Source organism: Manduca sexta, unplaced genomic scaffold, assembly GCF_014839805.1.
Source record: "Manduca sexta isolate Smith_Timp_Sample1 unplaced genomic scaffold, JHU_Msex_v1.0 HiC_scaffold_2725, whole genome shotgun sequence".
NCBI lineage: Eukaryota > Metazoa > Arthropoda > Insecta > Lepidoptera > Sphingidae > Manduca > Manduca sexta.
In genome coordinates, this window is record NW_023593718.1 from 12,791 (window position 1) to 20,457 (window position 7,667).

Here is a 7,667-nt window from a genome sequence, read left to right on the forward strand (position 1 = left end):
CCACAACCTAATGGAACCCTAATATTTTTCTTTTTATTTCTTCTACAGACATGTCCACCGGTACACCTCTTACCGCAGCCCCCATCCTGGTAACATTAAAAGATGGAATAAAAGCTTCATAACCTTTTCCAATAAGGCATGATGTTTTAAGAAAGAATTTGCAGCTGAGTGACTTGTGAATGCCATTGAAATTTTGTTGCGACCGACACGCTTCAAACTGCCTTGTACTATGTTTGGCACCTGGTTTTTATACAAAAATCTGCCAAAGCATATTGGATGCAAATTAAGATCCTGTGTTACCTCTCCTGTACTAGACCTAGCAACATGAATAATAAATGGTGAAGCATCCAATGCAGTATATTCTTTTCTAATACTATCAGATATATTGGGAGGTAACTGGGAGGCCTGAGATGGAAGAACTTGTGTATGCGGTGCTATAAGAGGTGATGGATTTTCAGTGATTTTTTTCGTCACTGTCTTCACAACGACATCCACTTCTACCTGAATCTACAGCCATTGCATTTTTGCGTTTTTTATTACATGTTTTGCACACCTTATTTAATCGTATGCGCTTTCTTTTATTTGTATTGGAAATTGAACAATCTGTGTCTATGCTTGAAGCAGTTTCTATTGTTAAAATGTGATGGTTGGGGAACATCACCCCCAGGATCTGGGGGCTCGTCCATCCCAACCCCCAACTAAATATTAATAAAATATACACTTACCAATAGTTGTTTTCTATATACACTACACTACAATTTAATAAATAATGAAAAAATATATACAATTTACAACTTAACTGACTAAATTTCTGAATAAAAATAATTATTTTCAATTTAAGATGAAAAAGACACCCGCCAAATTCAAAGGTTTCCCGCGCTTTTCTAAATTTACTTTATCGAATTCAAGTCCAAGTTAAAAGTTTATAAATAGAAACAGTGACTCAGGTCAACACTCAGAAGACTGACAGACCATAAGGCCGAATTATTCGTCCGCGGATCGGTCGATCGGTCGGCCAAAAGACAGTTTTTTCGCATTTATTTAGCTAATAGGCTACCGGACTCATTTTGGTTCTTTACTATTATCGAATATTTACATAATATAAATTATAACACAGAAGGAATTATTAAAATCCGGTAAAAAATCAACAAGTTATAAGACTTAGAATTTCGGTGGAAGGGGTAAATAGAAAAGAGACGAAATATCCACATGTGACGTCATCGGGAATTACGACGCGTCCGAAAAAAAGAGATGAAGCGATATCCCCACATCGCGGCCACTTCTGCACATTACAATTTTAAATATAAATTACTCGCTCATTTTTAACCAATATTTATGCAGTTTTCACAGAAGTGCTTCTTTCGTATTATTAACCATTAAATATAGAATAATGTACAAAATCAAGCATAGGCCGGTCCCCTATTATCGCAGATGGAGTGCGGGGCATTTTAAAAAATATATAGGTAACAATCTTTATAACCACTGAGAGACAAGAGACCTAATGTTGCATACATTCATCGAACACCAAAAATTACTGTTAGGAAAAGTGATTGCCAAACAGTCCATATTGATGTCAAATGTTGGCAGCATGGTCTCTAAGTTTAGTCGGTTCCTTGTTGAACGAATAAAAGAAAAATATGCCAAATGAAGTGACAGTTTTAGTTTGTCTGTGGTGACAGTTGTGACTTGTATATTTTTCTGTTTTGTTGTAACTTTAAAACATAATAGTTTCTATATAAAATAAAACAGTGGCTCCATATATGGTTCCTGTAAAATATCAAGAACACACTGCACTCAAACGGTATTTTCTTATAAACATAGTTTTTCTACATGAAAATACAATATATTTAGTTAGATTTAATAATTTTTGTTTGGTGAGAATATAAATTCTATGAAAATACACAGCAGTGAATACAACAACGAAAGTTTATTTTTATTTTTAATCTATCATCCAATCAGACAATTCTTTTATTGCACCAAGAGGCCAGAAAGCTCAACAAAACATTTAAACCTCCAATCACACAATGATTGGCGTAAAATGAGTTATGACTCAAAAAATTAAAACAAAGAAGTTTAAATATTGGTGCCCGATTTATACTTTCTTTAGGTATAGGCTACTTAGTTTGTGTCGCCCAGGTCCTGAGTGCCTACTTTGGCTGGAGCTAAACAAAATTGGTGAGGGACTCTTGTCCCACCCTAATTCAGTCTTCTTTTAATTCATAAATTTACTTTTATATTTGTTGTGAAACTTGTTTATATATTTTGGGTTTGCTAAGCACTGTTAGCATAGTGTTTTTAATTGGTTCCAATAATAATTGCTTAATCATCTCTTTATCTTATTATGCTGACTTTAAAATGCAACTGACAATGATATATGTGACATATTTAGTAGTAAATTTACTTATATTTTCTATTTTGCTTCTTAATTAGGCAATTTGATTTTCTTCTAAATAAAATATATACATTTGTATATAGTATATCAATTGTTTGTGACCTTTCAAAGAAACTGTTGAATTATCAAAATCTTTATTAATTTTTAGATAAACTTAGAGTGCAGCTATGTGTGAGACACTTCAACCTATAAAGGATCAATTATTAGGTATTGAAAATGAAATTACTGGAAAAAATGAAAATAATGAACAATATGAATCAGGAAAGCCTACACTTCTTGATATGCCTGTTGAGGTAAATTAGAATTTCAGTTTTGTTCATTGTGTTTCAAAGGATAATAAATTATTTATGTACAATCTGATAAGTATAAAGAACTTTCAGATAATCCAAATGAATGTTATGTTATGTTATTTGTTGAAAATATAACTAATGAATAATATCCATCTTTGTGCAGTTTATGGCACAGAGAAAACACACAACTATTTTTTGTAAAAGGTCAACACATTGGTATTGTCTATTGCTTACTGTTCTATTTAACTAATTGAACTTTGTACAGTTTATTTTTCTCTCTAATCTTAATTGTAGTAATTGTTACAATAATTATTTTTTTCAGATAATATTAAAAATATGCTCTCTTCTAGATGCTCATTTTTTAAAAAACACTGTCAGTAAAGTATGTCAAAGATTTGAAAACATATTAGCAGATAATCACCTTTGGAAATATTGGGTTCATAGTAAAATTAAAGGATGTTTTCCAACACTACCTCAGTTGGAAATATGGGAAGAAGAGCCAATAGACTGGGAAGAAGTTTGTGTAGAGATGGATGTGGAAAGAATGAAATGGTCTGATGTCAAGTCCACAACAAGGCATATTGTTGTAAAGGATGTGCATTTTGCTTCAGTGGACACTGTTTTATTAGTTAATGTAAGTTATATTCAACCTAACTATAATATACATTCACATAAATCAAACTATCTATACTATTATATAAAGCTGAAGAGTTTGTTTGTTTGTTTGTTTGAACGCGCTAATCTCAGGAACTACCGGTCCAAACTGAAAAATTCTTTTTGCGTTGGATAGCCCTTTGTTCGTGGAGTGCTATAGGCTATATATCATCACGCTATACCCAATAGGAGTGGGGCAGTAATGGCTAATCTCAGGAACTACCGGTCCAAACTGAAAAATTCTTTTTGCGTTGGATAGCCCTTTGTTCGTGGAGTGCTATAGGCTATATATCATCACGCTATACCCAATAGGAGCGGGGCAGTAATGGCTAATCTCAGGAACTACCAGTCCAAACTGAAAAATTCTTTTGCGTTGATAGCCCTTTATTTGTGGACCGCTATAAGCTATATATCATCACGCTATGACCAATAGGAGCGGGGCAGTAATGGCTAATCTCAGGAACTACCGGTCCAAACTGAAAATTTTTTTGCGTTGGATAGCCCTTTATTTGTGGACCGCTATAAGCTATATATCATCACGCTATGACCAATAGGAGCGGAGCAGTAATGGCTAATCTCAGGAACTACCGGTCCAAACTGAAAAATTCTTTTTGCGTTGGATAGCCCTTTGTTCGTGGAGAGCTATAGGCTATATATTATCACGCTATATTCAATAGGAGCGAAGCAGTAATGGCTAATCTCAGGAACTACCGATTCGAACTGAAAAAATATTTTTGTGTTGAATAGTCCTTTGTTTGTGGAGTGCTCAAAGTTATATATCATAACGCTATGACCAATAGGAGCGGAGCAGTAATGGCTAATCTCAGGAACTACCGGTTTCAACTGAAAAATTCGTTTTGTGTTGGATAGCCCTTTATTTCTGTACCGCTATAAGCTATATATCATCAGGCTATGACCAATAGGAGCGGAGCAGTAATGGCTAATCTCAGGAACTACCGGTTTGAACTGAAAAATCTTTTTGTGTTGGATAGCCCTTTGTTCCTGGAGTGCTATAGGCTATATATCATCATGCTATGACCAATAGGAGCGGAGCAGTAATGAAACATGTTGCAAAAACGGGGAAAATTATGAGTTTTGAGAGCTTCCGTTGCCTGCGCTGCGTAAACGGTTAAAGTTATGCAACAATGATGTATGACGGGATTGTTTCACTCCTTAAAAGTTCTAAATAATATAACAAAGTCCCCCGCTGCATCTGTCTGCCTTAACGTGTTAAACTCAAAAACTACCTAACGTATTAAGATGAAATTTGGTATGGAGACAGTTTGAGACCCTGAAGAACATAGGCCCCGGGAAACTACTATTTTTATAACGGAAAACTTAGCCTGAATAACTTTATAACGCGGGCGGAGCCGCGAGCAAAAGCTAGTACTAATATATAAAAGCTAAAAGAGTTTGTTTGTTTGAATGCACTAAACCTATTTTGAAAAAAAAATCAGTAATAGGATCTTACTTGAGTGCTACAGGCAGTAGCCTGTAAAAAGCATTTTTCCCAGAAAACTTTTTCATGCAGGCAGCCGTAGACAAAAAGTTAGTATAATAAAAATAAGCAATCATAGCCCTCGAGCATGGATATAGAGTTACTTGACATCTCTAATTGTCCGAGTAGGGTCTTTTCATCCCAGTGCAAACTGGGAACTTACTAGTGCTCAACAATGGTTAATATAATATATGCCCAGTATGCCTCTTGTTTTATGAAATCAAAGGTGATCACTACTGACTGCCTACTTACTACTACTCCACAAGATTGGAATGCTTCTCCGTTCAAGGACTTTGTTTGGGTTAGTTTGTAGGCTGGGCTTGAGAAACTGACTGATTTTAGCATGACTGATCAACCATCCACATAATTTTTCTAGCTGTAATATATTTATAATGTAAAATACCGTGTCCAGATCTCCAGATCCTCGGAAGGACACCGATGGTTTAGTGGGGAAATGGCTCTGGACATTCAGAGGACTGGAACTTTTATCGTTGACATAATGTATTTGACAACAAAATATATGAGATTTAATTCATAGGTTGATAAAACAGCGCGCCAAATTTTTCTGTCCTGACCACCCTGGAAACATAAAATCAGTCCTACCATGGAAAACCTAATACTACATTGACGTTCGGTCTGTCCCTATAACAAGAACATACCTTTGCATTAACGAACTCATAGGAGAGCCATTGACGCGGTTGATGCTGAAAAATGAAATATAAAATTTGAGAAGTTATAATAATGCGGTACTATAAAGTGATACTTGTAGTTATTTTTTACGCGTCCTCTGCATGTTTTCGGCGCACCCGTTTGTGTGTACTTTACACAGATCCTGACTGCATCGTCTTAACTGCGCGTTGCAATTTCAAATGAGGGGCCTCGTCTGTTTCAGGCGTGTTATTAGGTTCGTAATTGTACGATACCATGCTTGTCTAGGATTATCATTAAGATCTTTCTTCTAGAATGGTGAAATGTGTATATCGGGTGGAAGAGACCGCGGAATGGCACTGTGGAATGTGCTGGAAGTCGGTCCACACGATCAGAGTGATAATATCACCACATTTACGGATACCAAGCCTAAGCTCATAAGGCATGACGCTCACTCAGGTTGGGTGTGTGGACTTGGCCCCAGATGATATTAACTCAACTACCAAAAATATATTCCGCTTCATGGGACAATACTGTAAAAGCGTGGGACTTAGCTGCTGGACTTGAATGTATACAGATCTTCAAGTAGTATTTCTGTGCTTTTTAAACAAAACCACTTATAATATTATTGATCTCATTTTTTTTATATCGTTTGCAGGTGTGGAATGTCAGCATTATCTTTAGTGACTATTGGTAATGAAATTATGACTGGTTTGTATTCTAAAAAAGTATTATCATTTGACTTACGTGCAGGATCAGGGCCGACCTACTCCTATAAACCACACAAAGGACCTGTATTAGCACTGCACGCATACAATAACTTGATCGCATCTGTCAGCGAAGACAAAACACTTGCTATTTGGGACCGAGTTGCTGGGAAGCTGCTGCACAGTGATGTCAGAATACCCACAGATAAAGCTTACCCAGTGTGTATAAGTTGGAGCCCAGCTGCATTGTACATAGGTGATTCTAAAGGCTGCTTGCATCTTTCACCCAGAAACTCAATCGTATTTAAAAACTCACGAGATGTGGCCCGAGCCGCCTATAATAAAACCGTCTAGCAAGATAACAGGTTGCTACCAAAGCAAGGGAAACATGATTGTCTGTTCAGACCGAGGAGACATAAAATTCTTATACAACTCTTATCCCCCACAAGAATATGCGAGTGTCAAAAGCAGTACATTTGATGTGACACAGGTAAATATTAGTTGGTACCTACCTTGCTCACTATTATACACAGCGACCTTAACCTACTAAAAGAATAAAGAAAAATCTGCATACAAAGTGTTGCTCGACCTGGTATTCGCACCCAATACTTCATACACAAAATAATTTCAAATGAATCATCGCATTAGTCAATACGCATGAGTAGTGTATGTAGTAGCCGCGGTAACATGCACATTCGTTGACCTTCCTACTAAAACTGTTCCGTCGATGAGCCCAACAGAAAACCGTAAAAAGATTTAATTTATATTAGTATCTGTTTTGTGAAGTATGCACGCGCCCATAATAGGTATATATAATACTGTTGTTCTTTGTTTGTCCTGCCTTAACCTATCTACCCACTGGTTCCGCCATTTATAGTAATAGCCACAAGTTACTCGATTCGAGATACGTTAATTCGTGTTTTCATATCACGAACAATTCATTTATTTTCAATGTATGAGCCTTATTATGCTTTTATGAGATTTGAAAAGATTGTGTTCATATTATTCTAAGCCTTTTTTGTGTGCTAAGACTTAATTGCATACCTTTTTGTCCTTTTACTTATCGATGTTTCTGAAATAAAGGTCTGTACTTTATGGGTTATTAGAATCCAAATATTTGTAGCGTCCTATTAGTAAAACTATTTTCATACATTAACATATTTTAATAATAATAAAATAGGCGGCCATGGGAAGTCCTGCCCGTATGCAGGATTCATTACCTTATTGATCTGCCGTGGTAATCGATGGGCAGTAAGTCAAAGGCGCCCAATTGGAATATATATTAAACGAACTTTCTTCCTATCTTTGCTGCATATATCTACGTAAATTATAAATGCATTTTCTTGCTTGATTAAGAGCAGTAGGAACGATGAGATAATCTAGTTAACAATGTAATAAAGCAGAACCGCCTTTTTCTGACTTACTGTTCTCTCAATTACTTGCCACGGCAGATATAGGACGACTTCAAGAAAAGTAAT

General features: G+C 35.9%; 1 pseudogene; it reads left to right on the plus strand.

The window, feature by feature from the left end:
* The first annotated feature begins 2,092 nt into the window (after positions 1 to 2,092).
* On the plus strand, positions 2,093 to 6,868 carry LOC119192390 (annotated as a pseudogene).
* The last annotated feature ends 799 nt before the right edge of the window (positions 6,869 to 7,667 follow it).